Consider the following 18,039-nt stretch of genomic DNA (forward strand, 5'->3'; position numbering starts at 1 on the left):
ACCCTCCATACCAACCTCCTTCTCCACCATTGGCCTTGGGAAACAAGCTGGTAATTCTGAGTGCATACCGGTGGAATTAACACCCATCCAATTATATATGTACCCCCAACCCACTTCACTAAATCATCTGGATAAAAGCAAATTACTGCAGATGCTGGAATCTGAAACTAAAAGAGAAAATGCTGGAAAATTTCAGCAGGTCTGGCAGCATCTGTAAGGAGAGAAAGGAGCTGATGTTTTGAGTCTAACTGACCCTTTGTCAAAGCTGTTTACAGATGCTGCCAGACCTGCTGAGATTTTCCAGCATTTTCTCTTTTGGTTTCACTAAATCATCTGGTCATTTGCCTCATTGTTTGTGGGAGTGTACTGTGCACAAATTAGCATCTGTGTTTCTTGCATTACAATAGGGGCTAGACTTTGCAAGCACTTCATTGGCTGAGTAGAGTTTGAGGATACCCTGAAGTCATGAAAGAAATGCAAGCCTTTCTTTTCCCTCCTTGCCAGGCAGTTTGCAGGCGTTTTTCTGACCTGCTGGAGTTTAGCTGGAAAACCTCTGTGTGCAATTTCAGGGGAAGGCGTTTAAAGGAGTAAATATCATACAAGTTAAGAATTTCTTGACAGCTTCTGACGTCAGTAATCTCTGCAGCAGGCTCACTAGACCCCAGCCTGCTGGCTGTGGCAGTGCCTGTAGCAGTGTCTGCTTTGATGTGCTGTGTTATCAGGATTTATTCAAGAGCCAGATTAGGGCAATATCAGAGCTTGGATGGAAGTTAAAATAAATTATGGAGAATAGCCATTCTTAGTGATAAGCTCACATCATGCAGTAGTTGGCATCGAAAATTACATCGGACATTCAGCCCATCTAGTTCATACTGAGGTTTATGCTCTATTTGAGACTTCTCCAATCAATCCTTATCCAATTCTGTCAGTGTAGCCTTTTCTTCCTTTCTTCCTTACAGAATCATAGTTTCGCTTTAAATGCATTTACATTATTCCATCTAGAGAAAGGTAACTTGGAAAGGAACTTGGTCAGAGATCTCTCCACATCAGGGCTGAGTTTTGTTTGAAATTCCTTGCTGCATCGCAGTCACGGAATTGGTTATGATGCTGAACCTGTCTGCCAAATTTACATTACAGTCTGGCTAGGAGACAATAACAAGTATTTCTGAAGTAGACAAAGTGTAAGATTCAGAGAATTATGCAGAGAATAAAATCACAAGATTCTACAGTTCTGAATAAATAACAATACTTTTACTGTAGAATATTAGCACAGTTATACAACCTACAGTATTTCTATTTCTAGCAACCCAAATTAACTTGGTAATTATGGGTTATAGACTGTGATCGAACACTCTACATAAAAAAAGCAAATGCAATCAAGACAGATCTCAAGGATTTCCCAGAAATTTGCCCCAAATTATGTTAATAACATGGTGGGGCATCAAATCTCACAAAACTTTACAAGGGATCACAATTCTTCATTTTTGCCAACCTATCCTTGAAACTCCCTCTCAAGAATCACTCCGTCATGGTCTGCATCAACAACAGCTCCTATTATTGGTTAATAATCCTCCTTTCCTGGCTCCCTTCTTCTTTGCTCTGCAGTGCTCATTCGGAAGCAAAATCCCAGTTCTTCATTGATAGCTAGCTTCACCAAGCTAAAACGACCCCTCAATGTTTCCTTGTGCTCTAATCTTGCCCAGTTGTATCCAGAAAATGCTGCTTGGGGGCTTTTCAACCCTCCACTTTCAGCTGCCCTGAGCTATTAATGGCTTACAGCTTCTTCTGGGGCTCCCCCAGCTGCCAAGATTTCACTCAGCCCTCATGAAACAGAGCTCTTCAGCTGTTCTAGGATGATCGTGAACCCACACTACACAAAGCCCATGTAAAAACTGAAAGAACTGTGGATGCTGTAAATCAGAAATGGAACAAGAAATTGCTGGAAAAGTTCAGCAGGTCTGGCAGCATCTGTGAAGGGAAATTGGAGTTAACGTTTCAAGTTCAGTGACCATGAGGTTCTGAGGAAGGGTCACCGGGCCAAAATGTTAACTCTGATGCCAAACCTGCTGAGCTATTCCAGCAATTCCTGTTTCTGTTTCTGACAAAACCCATGCAGTTTAGTTACCTCTAAAAGTAGCACTGCCTAACATGGAGTTTACCTCCATCTCTCTTTCTCTCTCTATCTTTCTCTGTCTCTCTCTCTCTCCAATCCTCACCCAATGCTTGTAACCTTTGAACTCCTCTTCAGTGACTCCCAAACTATCTTGAGTGCCTTGTGAAAATAATCCCCTTCCTTATTGCTAGGCAGAATTGATATTGCCACCTAGCAACTCTGGGAGCTGTCTGCTCCATCATAGATTGTTGATTTGCCCAGCACAATAAAAACAGTTTCACAGAGAGGGTTTTGTTGCCAAACATAGATCCATGCAGCACAGTTCATTCAGCGCTCCATTTCAGTGCTGCTCTTTCAAAGATCATCTCCAAATTAGCCCCATTCTCTTGGGCTCTGCAGATTTCGCTTCTCCAAGTGTTTATCCAATTCCCTTTAAGTAAAAAGACAAATGGAACACTAAAACAAAGAAGAAAACAGAGTTAATGTTCAGGTCAATAACCTTTCATCAGTCCTGAAACTCTATTTCCACAGATAATACCCAAGCTGCTGTGTATTTCCAGTTTTTATCTCTTTGAATAAACTCAATACTATTATGCACGCCCCTTTAGCATACTGTGATTTTAAAAAAACTTGTTCATGGTATGTGGGCTTTGCTAGCTAGGCTGACATTTACTGTTCTAACTGTTAGCAGGCAACCACATTGCTGTGGGTCTAAGTCACATTTAATTCAGAGCAGGTAGGGATAGCAGATTTTGTTCTTTAAAAGGACAACAGAGAGCGCCAGAATTTCACAACAGCAGACACCATCCAGGACAAAGCAGCCCACTTGATTAGCACTACATCTGTAAACACTCACTCCCTCCACCACCAACACCCAGTAGCAGCAGCGTGTATGACCTATAGGCTATGCTGCAGAAATTCACCAAGGCTCCCTGGACAGCACCTTCCAAATACGTGACCATTTCCATCTGGAAGGACAAGGGCAACACATACGCGGAAGCACCATCACTTGCAATTTCCCCACCAAACCACTCTCAATTCTGACTTGGAAATATATCACCATTCCTTCAGTGTCGCTGGGTCAAAGTCCTGGGATTCCCTCCCGAATTGCATTATGGATCTACCTACGTCACATGGACTGCAGCGGTTCAAGACGGCAGCTCACCCCCACCTTCTTGAGGCCCAGCCAATAATGTTCCCATCCCATGAGTAAACAAAGAAAATCTTAAAATACTCATCCCTGTTTTCAAATTCCACCCTAACTATGCTACTTCTGAAATATTCACTGGTCCCAAAGCCCACTGAGATTTCTGCACTCCGCCCATTTTTGGCATTGCCCCATTGGGAGCTATGCCTTCAGTTTCCAAGGCCTGAAGCTCAGGAATTCTCTGTGAAACCTTTTCAGCTCATTACCTCTATTACTTTCTTTAAAAGTCTTCAAAACTTCTCTCTTTGACCAAGCATTTGGTCATTAGTCCTAAATGCCCTTAAATGAATTGGAGTCAAAATGTTTGGCATTTGCTGTTATAAACCACACTTGGAACATTTAATTATGTTAAAGCTGTTTTATAAATGTGACTTGTTGCTGTTGAGGGAGTTATGAGTCAGGCTACTAAGCCGTTCAAGTGCATCAAGACGTGCTCACAGAAACTAGTCAGAGTTCAGTCAGTCAAGTGTAAAACAATGGAAGTAGATTGACTTTGATGCCATAGTGATGGAAGAGAAGAAGAATTTGCCAATTGTAGCACTATAACTGCTGCCTGAACAGAATAAAGTCAGGTCTATTGTGTCAGGTGTGGATCAATGGGCACCACTCTTGGAGTTAGAAGCTTAATGGTTCAAGTTCCACTCTGGAGAAATGTTGGTGTCATTGTCATGAACAAAGCAATGCTAAACCAAGACTCTGTCTATTCTCTCAGAGCAATGCATAATTGCAGAAGAACAGGGAAGTTATCCTAAGTGTTCTGGCTAATGTTTACCCCACACTCTAAACTGGATTATCTAAGCAATGTTATATTGCTGGCTGTGACCTTGCTGTGTGCAAACTGACTGAAATGTACCTGACATTTCAACAGTGACCATACTTGAAGAAAAAAAGAACATTTTTTAAGATTGAGAAAGATGCTATATAGATGCAGTTTGTTTCTCCTTCTTTATTAATGACAGACCAGGGCAGGTATCCACACATTACATTGCACGCACAGAAACACAAATTAACTGCGGCTTCACACTGCGTCTGTATCTTAAAATGAGCCTTTGTAGTGAGGGTGATGCAAACTGCATACTGAGCACAGCAGAATGTATCAAAAAAAAATGAAACTTCAAATCTTTGAAAAAACTCTGCAGGTAATTAAATTATGAAAATAATAAATGATGAAATTATCATCTGAACTCATATCTATAGACAGGAATCTGGAGAGCAGTGGGAAGTTACTGTAGCAATGAGAGCCTACTCATCTATACAATAGGCTGGGACAAAGGTTAGAAAAATGCTGCAATGTGTTTTCAGAGATAACAGGCACCTTACTCAGATTTTTGGAGAGTAAAAGTTAAACAAACATCGTATTTGGAAAGCTGGTAAAAAACAAACTTGGGTTTCCAAACAGAAACATTCTCAGTGGCAAATCAACCTTGCAGAATTATATACTTCATCTTATCATCCCATCCACCGCCTTCAAATGTCTTTCTATTTGTAAAGATCTTTTATCTTGCTCTGTCTTTCATGACCCTTCCTCTTCTTTCAGAAGATGTTTCTCCTGAATTCCCTGTTATATTTATTAGTTGGCAACTTGATGTTGATGCATCTTATTTTGGACTCTGGCACAGGTGGAACCATTTTCTCTACATCAGCCCTTCTAAAGACTTCCATTATTTTAAAGACCTCTGTCAGATTACCCTGTAACCTTCTGTATTCCAGATAAAAGAACTGCAGTCTGTTCAGCCTTCCTTAAGAAGTGTCAACCTCTGTTTGTACTTTCTCCAGTGCTGCTATAGCCTTTCGGAGGGTCTTGGATGGTTTGCAATGCAGAATAACGCCAACGGTGTGGGTTAAATCCCCACACTGGTAGAGGTTACCACAAAGGACTCTCCTTCCTAACCTCTGCCCTTGCCTGAGGTGCCAGACCCTAAGATTAAACCACCACTCCCCTCGCTCAATAAAGGAGCAACCCTGTGGTCTGGTAGGACTGTGGCAACTTTACCTTCTTCCTTGTTTTGATTCTTTCATGGGAAGTGGGTATTGCTGGTATTTTTTCATTTCCCTGGAGAAGATGCCTTCTTGAGTCGCTGCAGTCCTTAGAGTGGATGGATATCCACAATGCCCTTAAGTAAGGAATTCCAGGATTTTGTCCCGGCGACAGTGAAGGAACAGCAGTGTATTGCCAACTCAGGATGGTGAAAGTCTCGGAGGAGGCGTTTACAGGGATTGGTGTTCCCATGTATCTGCTGCCCTCGTCCTTCCAGATGGTAGTGGTGGTGGGTTTAGAAAGTGCTGTCTGAGGAGGTTTTGCAAGTTATTGAAGGGCATCGTTCCTGTGCTGGGTCTTGCAGAGATCTATCCCAATGCTCCCACAACCCCGCTCCTTCCCCAGAGTCTTGTAAAGTTTTTCTTTTCCTTTTCAGATATTTTCCTAATTTTCTTTTGAAATTTATTAGCGTTTGCTTCCAGCATGGTTTCAGGCAGCATGTTCTTGATCACAGCCACTCACTGCAACAAATACTGTCCTCCATTCCCCTCGGCTTCCTCTGCCATTTGCTGTAACTCAGTGCCAGGTACTATCAACCCTCCTGCCAGGGGAAACAGCTTCTCCTTATCTGATCACTAAAACACCATAATAGTTTCAAACCCTCTTTGAAAACTTGCCTTAACCTTCACTGACTGAAGAGGAACAAGCCTAGTTTTGTTCATTTCTCCACATAACTACCGACTCCAGGGCTAACTGCTCAAATTTGGGAGAGTCACAGTGGCTCAGTGGTTAACACTGCTACCTCAGCACCAGGTTTGATTCCAGTCTCTATTGACTGTCTGTGTGGAGTTTACACATTCTTCCTGTGTCTGTGTGAGTTTGCTTTGGTTTCCTCCCATAGTCCAAAGATGTGCAGGTTAAGTGGGTTAGCCTTGGTAAATGCGGAGTTATGGGAATAGAGTGGAGGTCTGCATGGGATGCTTTTTGGAGGGTCGGTATGGACTGAATGGCCTCTATCCACACTGTCGGGATTCTATGATTCCATTCTATGAGTAGAGAAAAAGCCTCAGTATTCAAGTGAGGGTAAACATCAGTTGGGGTTCCCAACCCCAAATGTCAGTGTTAGAGATGCAAGTCACTCTAAGGCCCAACTTGAACTGCTCCAGAGTTGATTGAGTGCAGACAATGTTCATTGGGCCCTAAATTTAAGGGAAGGGTTTATCCGTGGGGAGATCCCCACTGAAGGACCCTCTAGATGGGAATCCTTCCAGCTTCCCATCAGGAATCTGGGATAGTTAGTGTTGCATACAGCAGTCATGTCTGACCACACACTTAGGTGGTCCTGTGCACTGCCAGGAAATGTTCCCTCTAAGTTGCATGGCTGCTCAGCCTTGAATCTGCTCCAAGGGTTCGCACTTGCTGATCGGCATGCTGACATGTTCCGGATCCGGAAGTGACTGCCGCACATGGACCTCGGAGGAAACTAGAGGGAAAATAGCCACTGGGCCAACTGTATGGTATGTGGTGGCATGGAGTCCATGGACCATGTTTTCATTGTTTGTGGGGTTTGCAAACCTTGAGATTTTAAAAAAATAACCTGTTGTTATATTTTTGGCTGCATCTTAGCGCACTGCTCCTGATCTTTGGGCATTCGGTGCAAAGGGGGCTGGGCAAGTCAGAGGATGAACTGTGAGTCTCTCCATCTGTCTGGTTAAATTCGCCATCAATAGGTCCAGGATACAGACCATGAGGGGTGGCATATTTCCATGCCCCAGTATCTTTGGAGATATGTGCTCACCAGCGACTTTGAGGGTATTAGAGATTGGTGGGCACCATAGGAGCTGGAGAGCATTATCTCCCTTTCTAACATTATTTTTATTTAGCTTCCTCCAGGTGTGTGCTGGAATGGTCAAGATAGTTTACCAGATAAATATTGTCCTCCAATTTAGCAACTCTGAAAGAAACACTGTAAATTCAAAATGCTACAGAGAGAGTGATAGAAAAGGAAAAAGAAAGATATTTTGAACAGAAGAGATGAGGGATTTGGAATGGAAAAGGATTCATGTGTTTGTGAACACACCAGAATATCTCTATGACTCTCTATGACTCTATGACACTAGTTTAGCTGAATGGTCTGTTTCTGAGCTGTAGATTTGTCATTTATCATCCATACATGTATAACAACCAGGCTAACAGAAAAAGTACTCAAGAAATTAATGGTCTAAATGTTAATAAATCCCCTAGACCTGATAAGTACCATCCAAGGATGTTAAATGTGGTAGATACAATTGGTCATAATTCCTAAGGATCATTAGATTCTAGAAAACCCCAGATGATTAAAAAACTGCCAATGTAATACCTTTATTCAGAAATGGGAGACAAATAAACAGATATCTATACTGCCATTGGGAAAACATTAGAGTCTGCTATAAAGGATTTGGTAATACATAACAAAATGAAACAGTCAGCATGGCTTCATGAACAGGAAATCATGCATGACAAATTTATTACATATCTTTGAGGTGGTAACAAGTAGGATAGATAAAAGGGAAGTGGTGGATGGAATATATTTGGATTTCTACAAGGTGTTGAATAAGGCACCATATGTTAGATTATTTATTAAGGTAAGAGGCCATGGTATTGAGGGAAGTATATCTGCATAGATAGAACATTGGCTAACTTTGGGGAAAGGGAGCATTCTCATGATGACAACCTGCAACTAGTGCAGTGTCACAGACATCAGTGCCAGGAGCACAATTATTGTCAATACATGCTAATGACTTGGATGAGATAAGTGAATATACTATCACCAAGTTAGAATCATAGAATCTTTACAGTGCAAAGAGAGGCCACTTGGTCCATTGATTCTACAAGGAGGATGACACAAGGAGTCTACAGAAGGATATAGATACATTAAGTAAGTTGGCAGGTGACATATAATGTAGGGAAATGTGAGGTTAAGCACTTTGGCAAGAAGAATAGAGAAGCTGAGCATTACTTAAATGGGGAAAGACTGCAGAAAGCTGTAGCACAGAGGGATTTGGGGCTCCTAATAAATGAATCACATCCAAGTTTAGAGGTTAAAAGGGAAGGCAAATTGTATACTGGTTCTTATTCCAAAGGGAATAGAATATAAAAATAGAGAAGTCTTGTTAAAACTATAAATAAATTTCATTAGACTACACCTGGAATACTGTAAACAGTTGTGGTTCCCTGAGCTAAGGAAAAATACTCTGGCAGTGGAGGCAGTCCAGAGAAGATTGACTAGATTAATTCCAGGTGTGAAGGTTGAGTAGTTTAGATGAATGAGAGGAAGCCTTATTGAAACATAAAAGATTTTTAGGTGGTTTGGCAGGGTAGATACAGAAAGATGTTTCCCCTTGTGGGGAAGATCAGAGAGTATAATTCCAGAGTAAAATATCATCCATTTAAGAGGAAGCTTTCTTCTCTGTGGTAATCAATCCGTGAACTACTTTACCACACAAGATTATCGAGAGTGGATTGTTAATCTCTTCAAGGCCAAGATAGAGTTTTGATCAGTAAGGGACTCAACGGTTATCAGGACTAGGCAGGAAAGTGAAATTGAGGATTATCAGATTAGTCATGACTTTATTGAATAGTGAAGCAGACTTGATAGACTGAATGGTCTACTTCTGCTCCTATGCCTTATGGTCTTGGAGTTATTTCCTAATGTAGTGATTTTTAAAAAATAGGATGGTTCCTATCCTCAACTGATGGTTCTGCAAAGGTCTACGTGTTGTCAACATTTAGGGTGATTAGAGATTTAGGATTGTGAATTGTGTGAGATTTCTCTGCCTCTAAACTGGTGTCAAGCCTACCCTGACAGATTTGCAGTTCATCACAAAGTTATGTGTCCAAACATAAAATGCAATATGACATTCCCAGATCAATACTGAGTATGAACTAGCAAATAATAGGCAAATCTGAGGTAGCACATTTTGGTAGGAACAATGTGGAAATCGTGTTACTTGGGAATGTGTGAGAAGCACAAAGTGATTTCCAACTACAAACATGCTAAACATAAAAAGTCATGCCTTATGTTGGCAAGGCCATTAAAAACAACAAACCTTGTGTGAGAGGCCCATTCTGAAAGGGACCATACATGGAGTTCCACTTGCTGATTCTCATATGCTGGCATTGGAGAGCGCACAGAGACAATTTACAGGAACAATATCAGAAATTCACGTATTAGGAAAAGTTTTACAGTCTGCGTGTCTTTACGCTCAAAGATAGAAGGCTGATGGGTCAATTCATTGAGATCTTTAAAAGGATGAAAGGATTTGATCGATTGGATACGCAGCGGTGTTTTTTGTTGTGGGGAACAGCAGAACTAGAGGCTGCCAATAAGACTGACTACCTGAAATCTAATAGGCAATACAGAAGAAAAAAGATTCTTTCCCAGTCAAGTGTATGAGGGAGAAGGGAATAGGTGATTATGATAGAACTAGTCAAAGAAAGATGGAAGAAGGCTTGAGTGTAGTAAAAACACTTGCAAGGGCTGTTGGGCTGAATGGCCTGTTTCCCTGTATGTGAGAGTCTAGAATGTGTCTGAAATGTGTCTTTCTGAAATTAATGTGTCTAGAATGTGAGCATCTGGAACGTGTCTGTCAGAAGTCTAAGTGTTTGGGAATATGAGCATGAGGGAATATGTGTGTCTGGAATGGAAGTGTATGTGATGTGTCTGGATTGGAAGTGTCTGGGATGTGTCTGGTATGTAAGTATCTGGAATGTGTCTGGAATGTGAGGATCTTGAATGTGAGTCTCTGGGATGTGAGTGTCCGGATTGTGTCTGGAATGTGTCTGGAATGTGAGTGTCTGGGATGTGAGTGACTGGGATGTGTCTGGAATGTGAGTGTCTGGGATGTGAGTGTCTGGATTGTGTCTGGAATGTGAGTGTCTGGGATGTGAGGGTCGGGGATGTGTCTGGAATGTGAGTGTCTGGGATGTAAGTGTCTGGGATGTGTCTGGAATGTGAGTGTCTGGGATGTGAGGATCGGGGATGTGTCTGGAATGTGAGTGTATGGGATGTGAGGGTCGGGGATGTGTCTGGAATGTGAGTGTCTGGGATGTGAGGGTCGGGGATGTGACTGGAATGTGAGTGTCTGGAATGTGAGGGTCGGGGATGTGTCTGGAATGTGAGTGTCTGGGATGTGAGGGTCGGGGATGTGTCTGGAATGTGAGTGTCTGGGATGTGAGGATCGGGGATGTGTCTGGAATGTGAGTGTATGGGATGTGAGGGTCGGGGATGTGTCTGGAATGTGAGTGTCTGGGATGTGAGGGTCGGGGATGTGTCTGGAATGTGAGTGTCTGGAATGTGAGTGTGCGGTTTGTGAGGGGTATTCCTGATTCATGAAGTTAAACAAAAGCTGACAATACAATACGGGATGAGGCTGTTGTGCTTTGCTGCTGGAACTGTCTGTTTTGATAACATTTCAGGCTTTGTTTCTGTAATAACCAACAAATTGACAGAAAATGTAGTGCTGCATTCTGACATCAGATTAATTGACAGACTGTTTTCATACCACTGGCCACGGGTTGAAATATCTGTCTCATATTGGAAAGAAATATGTTCAAACTAAAATGAAAATTGGTGGTGAAGGAGTTAAGAAAAATTGTCTGCACCTGTTTCAAATTTTCTCCCATCGAACAGTGCCCAGGAGCGCAGGGGGGGAGGGGATCGGAGCAAGGTCTTATATCATGGAATGCAAACAAGGGAGACAGGAAAATTGTTGAGATTATATAAATAATACAACATTTAAAACAAAGGAGAACTGGCATTTGCTTGCCAGGCACATTGGCCTCTTCCGCTATTAACCTTTCTCCTTAATTCCGATGTAATGCAAGATCATCACAGTGTTCAAAATAAGTCAGAATAGAAGCAACAAACTCTCTCTCTCTCTCTCCTCATACAAGAAAGAAATAGACAGACAGACAGAAATGCAATAAAAATGCACCGGTTAGGTCAATGCTGAGCCCTCGGGGTCTTTCCTAGCTCACAGACAATCCGCCAGTCAGCAGGCCACAGTCTTGTAATAAAAAGCATGACCTCTGAAGCAAGAGGGAGCACATACATCAACCATGCATCACTAACCCTCTGAAGGGGAAATAAATCCATTTCTCCTACATTGTTAAAGCAGCAACAACCAGCTTGGTAACTCTGATCGATCGATCTATCTATCGTCTATCTTTCCTTCTATCTTTCCATCTGTCCATCTACCTGTCTGTCATTCTGTCCATTTGTCTGACTGTCATTCTATGTGTCTAGCTATGTATCGATCTCTCGAGCCATCTAACCATCGCAATGTTTGGACGGCACCCACCTCCGAGTCTGCAGTGCGGAATTTGAAACATTATTTCCTGCTCTGAGTGAAGGAGCAGATTCAGTCATTCTCGAGTCGAGTTTGTCAGGGCAGGCATAATGTCTTTTGTTTACCTTTCTTAACAGCTTTTCAACATCGAGTCTTTAATGTTAGAATTGTCTCAGCCTTTTCTGCAGAAGGAGTCACTTTGTGGGATGATCTGAAATTGGACGTCATTTCTTAGACCAGAAAGGGACCATTTATAATCAATTTGATACAATCATAAAAGATGACACAGTGGTGGCTGAGGGGGTGGGGGAGGGGTAAGGATGCAGGACATAAGTTTTTGCTGTTTATTTACAAATATAAAACGAATATATAGTTTTCAATTTGCAGGGAGAATGGGGAAATAGCACATCAGTCGCCCTGTGAAAATAAATACTGAAAGGATTGTGTGAGGGTTGTCATGATCCCTCACTAGAAAGGAGAAGGTCAGGACTGCAGATGCTGGAGATCAGAGTGGAAGAGTGTGTTGCTGGAAAAGCACAGCAGGTCAGGCAGCATCCGAGGAGCAGGAGATGGAGAAAGTGAGGACTGCAGATGCTGGAGATCAGAGTGGAAGAGTGTGTTGCTGGAAAAGCACAGCAGGTCAGGCAGCATCCGAGGAGCAGGAGATGGAGAAAGTGAGGACTGCAGGATTCCTGTTGAAGAGCTTAGAAATGTCGACTCTCCTGCTCCTCGGATGCTGCCTGACCAGCACCACACACTTCGACACAATTTCTCATTAGACAGGGAAGAGTGAGTGAACTGAAGAATTGGGCTATATATTTGGAAGCTTCATCTCCGACTTACGGTTACATTCAGGGAACCTCCATGAAATGGGAGCAACTTGGCTAAATTCACATCCTCATGCTGCCATTTGTATTCTCTCATTGTGAAAAACCGGACCTTTCTTCACCAATCTTAACACATTCACAGTGCCTTAGGAGAGATAGGGAGGTAACTCATTTACAAAGTGTCACTGCTTGATTGCCTGTTGGCTTTTGGGATTGAGTTAATGAAATGCTCAAATGAAGTGGTTATGACAGAAGGTTAATAGTCCAGACAGCTAGACCAAACAATGCAAAAAGATACAAGTTAAATTTTTTGGGTGGCAGATTGAACATTTGATTTTGTGGTTTTAAAAACATCTGGAAATAAATGAAGACAGTCAGATTGTTGTTGAAAACCTAGAAGTTTTGTGAATGGTACCTTTAAGGATGGGAATCTGTTTTGCTGACCCAACCTGGACCAATGTGACTCTAGTCCCACAGTAATATAGTTGACTTCTAAACACTCCTTCAGCTGGATAGCAGAACATAAGAACATAAGAAATAGGAGCAGGATTTGCCCCATCAAGCCTGCTCCATTATTCAATAAGATCATGGCTGATCTTTTCAAGCACTCAGCTCCACTTAGCTGCCCACTCATCGTTACCCTTAATTCCCTTATTGTTTAAAGATCTCTCTGTCTTAAAAACATTCAACAAAGTAGCCTCAGTTGCTTCACTGCACAGGGAATTCCACAGATTCAAAACCCTTTGGGTGAAGAATTTCCTCCTCAACTCAGTCCTAACTTCGCTCCCACCTATTTTGAGGCTAAACCCCCTAGTTGATGCCAGAGTAGCAAACATCTTGGGAATTCATTTAAGAAGAATTCTGATAGCCGACAAATCAGAAACTGTTAGCTACTTGGAAATGGCCAGTTGTTTTTGGCTGGGAAAGAAGGTGAGGGGGTGGAAGGGGACACGTCAGAATGAACCAAGAAGTCTTGAGTTACTGACTTACTATTTACAGTTAACATTAAAACCCAAATAATTAGTATTAGATTAAGGAGTAAGGTCAATTATAGTCCACAGTTATCTTTCTCCTTTAGGGAGAGACTTTTGGTTATAGGTTGAAGGTAACCACTCCACTATGTAAGAAGGCAGGCCCTTTATGAGCTACTAGAGCAGGTACATGGTTTAAACCCACGCTGTTTGGTTAGCACTGGAGTAGTTCATTAATTAATGTGACCTCTCATTAGCTAGTCAAACCAATCGAATGTAGCTTCCTATTGATTTCCAAGAGAGTCACTCAAGGTGATGGAGAGTTTGAACTAGGAAAGTGAACTGCAACCATGGTTTGGATACAATGCATTCCTCATAAACTCAAACCATGCTCCCCTACACCACACCATCCTGTACTCCCATCACCCTGTGCTCACTGACACACTTTGTTCTTGGTCCAGCAGTGGCTCAATTGTAAAATTTTTGCCATTGTTTTCAAACTCCTTCATGGCCTATACTTCTCCACCTCCATAATTGCTTCCAACTCCACAAACCTCCAAGTCTTCGTTTTCTTCCAACTATGACCTCTTGCACATCCTGACTTTAAACACTTACTCTTTGGGGGGTTGTGCCTTCAGCCATTAGCACAGTCCATCCTGAAAACTCTCAAACTCTCTACCTCCCTTTCCTCCATAAAACTTAATTCTTTGAGCACGTTTTTGACTCTCAAAATTTGAGTATCTTCCTATGAATGTCAGTGTCGGATTTTGTTTTGTCAGCGCTCCTGTGAAACATTTTAGGATTTTTTTACTGTGTTAATGGTGCGATACAAATGCTAAGTTTTAATATTCAATGATGTCAATTGACAATCCCAATTGCCAGTAAGCTGAGTTAAATGCAAAATTGTCCTGCAATATTGTCCAACAAACCTGCAAATCCAAACCTTTACTATTCCTTTTCAACATGCTCACAACATTGTTGTTCAGTAAAACTCATTATTTCATCATTATTTATTCAGCGAATAGCTTTTGAAGAAATATATACCTATTTTATATAATTTTGGTACATATATAATTACAGACCTTCATCACATTGTGGTCCTGTGAACCCCTTTCTTTGTTTATAACCTTCAGGAAATGTTTCATTGTTTAGTGAAAAAACACAAAGATCAATATTCACTGAGATCCTAGAGATTAAATATTGATCTTTTTCTCACATTGAGATTGAGGCCCTGCAGTTTGCAAATGAATGGAGCCCAACTCTGAGGATTCTAATTATACCATTGAGTCATTTTTGGTAACTAGGTTCAGGATATTTCCTCAGGTGCTTTCACTCCTCATTCCACCTACATTTCATTTACTTCAGAGAACATTTCTCTTCAAAAGTGGCTTGGCTGAGCTCACCCTCAGTCAGGTTTGGGGCAACACGGTGGCTCAGTGGTTAACACTGCTACCTCACAGCACCAGGGTCCCAGGTTCAGTTCCAACCTCGGATGACTGTCTGTGTGGAGTTTGCACGTTCTCCCCATGTCTGCATGGATTTCCTCCGGGTGCTCCAGTTTCCTTCCACAGTCCAAAGATGTGCAGGCCAGGTGAATTGGCCATGCTAAATTGCCCATAGTGTTAGGTGCATTAGTCAGAGGGAAATTGGTCTTGGTGGGTTACTCTCCTGACAGTCGGTATGGACTGGTTGGGCCTGTTTCCACACTGTACGGAATCTAATCAGCAGCAACCACCTTCTCCAAATGATTGAAACCACAACAGAATATCTTTGGTTTGTCTCAGTTGTTTTTGGTTGCCCTCCATTTTTGTTTCACCCCTCTCCTTCTCTCCTGAAGCTGACACTTGCTGAGGGTATAGGTCAAAAAACACCATTTGCTGCTCTTTGACATCCCAGTCAAACAGAATCCACATTGACCTTTAGGCCAGAGACTATTCTTCCCATCATGACGTACTGTCCAGGGCATGGGAAAGAACTTCACCGCCCTTCTTCAAAAAGGTGTCACGGGATTCTACACCCACCTGAAAGGGCAGATTTGGCCTTTTGTTTCATACCTCCTCTGAAAGACAACTTGTCAGATGGTGCAGGATTCCATCTGAGTGTCAACCTGGAGTTTTATGCTTCACTCTACCTTCTGAGTTGGTAGGAAGAGACCATTACTAACTGAACTACCACTGACACCTGAAAAGTTCAACTTGCATTTGGAAAGCAACAAATTATTTTTAAAATGCCATTGCTAGAGTAAAGGTCCATTACTTTATGAAAGCCTTTTAGGTCTCTCAGATTGAAAATTGTAGCCTATGCCAATTGCAGTTATATAGCCCCTTTATCATACTCAATCATCCCAAGACACCACACAGGAGTGTTATCAAATGATATTTGACAGTGGGGAGAAATTAGAACAGGAGATCAAACACTTTGTTGAAAACCTAGGCCAAGGCAGAGGCATCTTAGTAGAAGAACAACCAATAGAGAGATGGAGAGGTACAGAGGTGGAGAGATGGAGAGCTGGAGGGGCAGAATGGTGGAGAGGTAGAGAGATTTAGAGAGGAAATTCCAGGGTTTTGGGTCAAGGCAGCTGAATTGACATCAGGGTTGGGGTGGTTGAAATCCCAGATGCTCAAGGGGCCATAATTGAAGGAGAACACAGAGTATTCATAAAACTGGAGGAGATTACAGAGACATGGAGGGCTGAGAAATTCTCTGCATTCAAAGAATGATAATAATCCGCAACCTGCCATCATAAAAACACAAGTGGGAATTTTAACATTGAGTCAATCCTCCCACTCCATTTTGATTTCGTCTCCTCCATCTCTCCCTCACCTTTGATGGTCTGCATTGTCTTTGACATGTTTTGTATGCGATTATTTAATCAATTGGAAATTGTACTCGATTTACTGGTGATGGTTGATATTTGATAAGAAAAACCACAGGTGGTTTGGTGATGGGAGAGAAAAGCCATTCAGTTGTGTGTTAAGAACATTTCTGGATATAGGAGAAAGAATAAAATTTACATCAATAAAATTGAGGTGTGGCTGGCCCAGAAGGCAGTGTGGGTCAGTGTGCAGTGTGGACATGACTTGGGTGTGAGGTCCATCTTTGAAGAACTTGGCTGGATGGAGGGTGAATAATGTGACACCAGAAGACCATTGGAAATAAACGGTGAGGTAAGAAAAGACATGACTCACTGTTTGATTGCAGACCAACAACCTCAGAATATGAGTGAATCACAGGAAGCAGTGAGCGTGAAAACACACATTTCTCTGGCATTTGCTGTGAGATTGCCATACACGACAGATTTTTTTCTGATGATGAACAAAATTAAAACCAGATCAAATTCAACCAAGCATTCTTGGAGCAAAGTTACCAATCCCAAAAACAGGCTAATAGGGCCCAAAATAATACCCAAATCCATTTATGGGTTATTTTCAAAAGCGATTGAATTAAAAAGCTGTAAAGTTACATTAAACCTGTATCAGACTGGGTGATAACACATGGGCCTTCTGTTGGAGATTGCATGGTGCAGTGGGTATCATCCCTGGGCTAGAAACCCTGAGTTCAAATCCCATTTCAGGATTTGTTGGTTGCAGGAAGAGCAACCTTGATGTGGTTCAACAGGCTGATTATCCTGGAAATCATTCTCCCACTTCCTCAACATTCCCTGAGGAAGGAATATGTGAAGCAAATCAATTGCTGTTCACAATTCTGATCTCCACATTGGCAAAAGGATTTAGAGACACGGGGACAAAAGGGTTTACCAGAAATTAGAACTTATAACCATCACCAAAGTGTATTCTACTGAAAAAGGAGGTGGGGTTGGGGTTGAAAGATGTAGAAGGGGGGAGTTTGAGGTAGGGGTTGGGGGCCTTCTGACAACCTTTAAGAGTAACGAAAGGTTTTGAGGTGGAGAGAAGATGTTTGCATTTGTTAGGGATGAGGTTTGTACCAATAAGATGGCAATTAACAAACACAGGAATTCAAGCTGAATACCTTCATCTAGAGAATGGTGAGCATATGAAATTTGCCTCCCGCATGGAGTGGTTGAGGGGAATAATCCATTTATAGAGATAGTAGGTAAGTTTATGAGCCTGAAGATAATAGAGGAATATGTTAGTGGACTCAGGTAAAAAAGGGAGGAAATGTTCCAAAGGTGGCTAAACACCGGTATCAACCAGTAAGGCTGAATGGCCTGTTCCTTTGTTGCAAACTTCAGTATTTTCTAAGCAGTTGCCACCCACAAGCAGGTGGGAAACTGTTTGAGAATTTCCAGAAACAGCAGGTATGTTCTGAGAGCTGGCTGGATTGACTCTCGAGTTTATAATTTAAAGCCAGGGCATTGTTCACCAAGCCTGACAGTTTTTCAACAAGTCACTTTAAATGCAGAGCAAGTTCAGGCGTATAATGCCGTGGGCATGGGATACTGCTGCAAAAACAATCCTGCTCTTATTAAATTCCAAAGAAAATATGGATTTTACCGACAAAATGAAAGTCTCAGCATTTTACATCCATCTCATTTAAATGATTTGTTTAAATGGTCTAATTTGTGTACCTTCATATTGAAGTTTCAGTGACATCTGTCACAGTTCCAATCTTGTAATCAGACACAACTAAATT

The 18,039-nt window shown here is 41.9% G+C and overlaps 1 long non-coding RNA gene across 1 annotated transcript in view; it reads right to left on the reverse strand.

Moving 5' to 3' along the window:
* Window positions 1-1,229: 1,229 nt before the first annotated feature.
* The window catches only part of LOC140494236 (uncharacterized), a 71,274-nt gene continuing 54,464 nt past the window's right edge, over window positions 1,230-18,039 (reverse strand). The window contains exon 2 of the long non-coding RNA XR_011963921.1: window positions 1,230-2,569. This is a non-coding gene — a long non-coding RNA (uncharacterized lncRNA). The remainder of the gene's footprint in view (window positions 2,570-18,039) is intronic.

Source organism: Chiloscyllium punctatum, chromosome 23 (assembly GCF_047496795.1).
Source record: "Chiloscyllium punctatum isolate Juve2018m chromosome 23, sChiPun1.3, whole genome shotgun sequence".
Taxonomy (NCBI): Eukaryota; Metazoa; Chordata; class Chondrichthyes; order Orectolobiformes; family Hemiscylliidae; genus Chiloscyllium; species Chiloscyllium punctatum.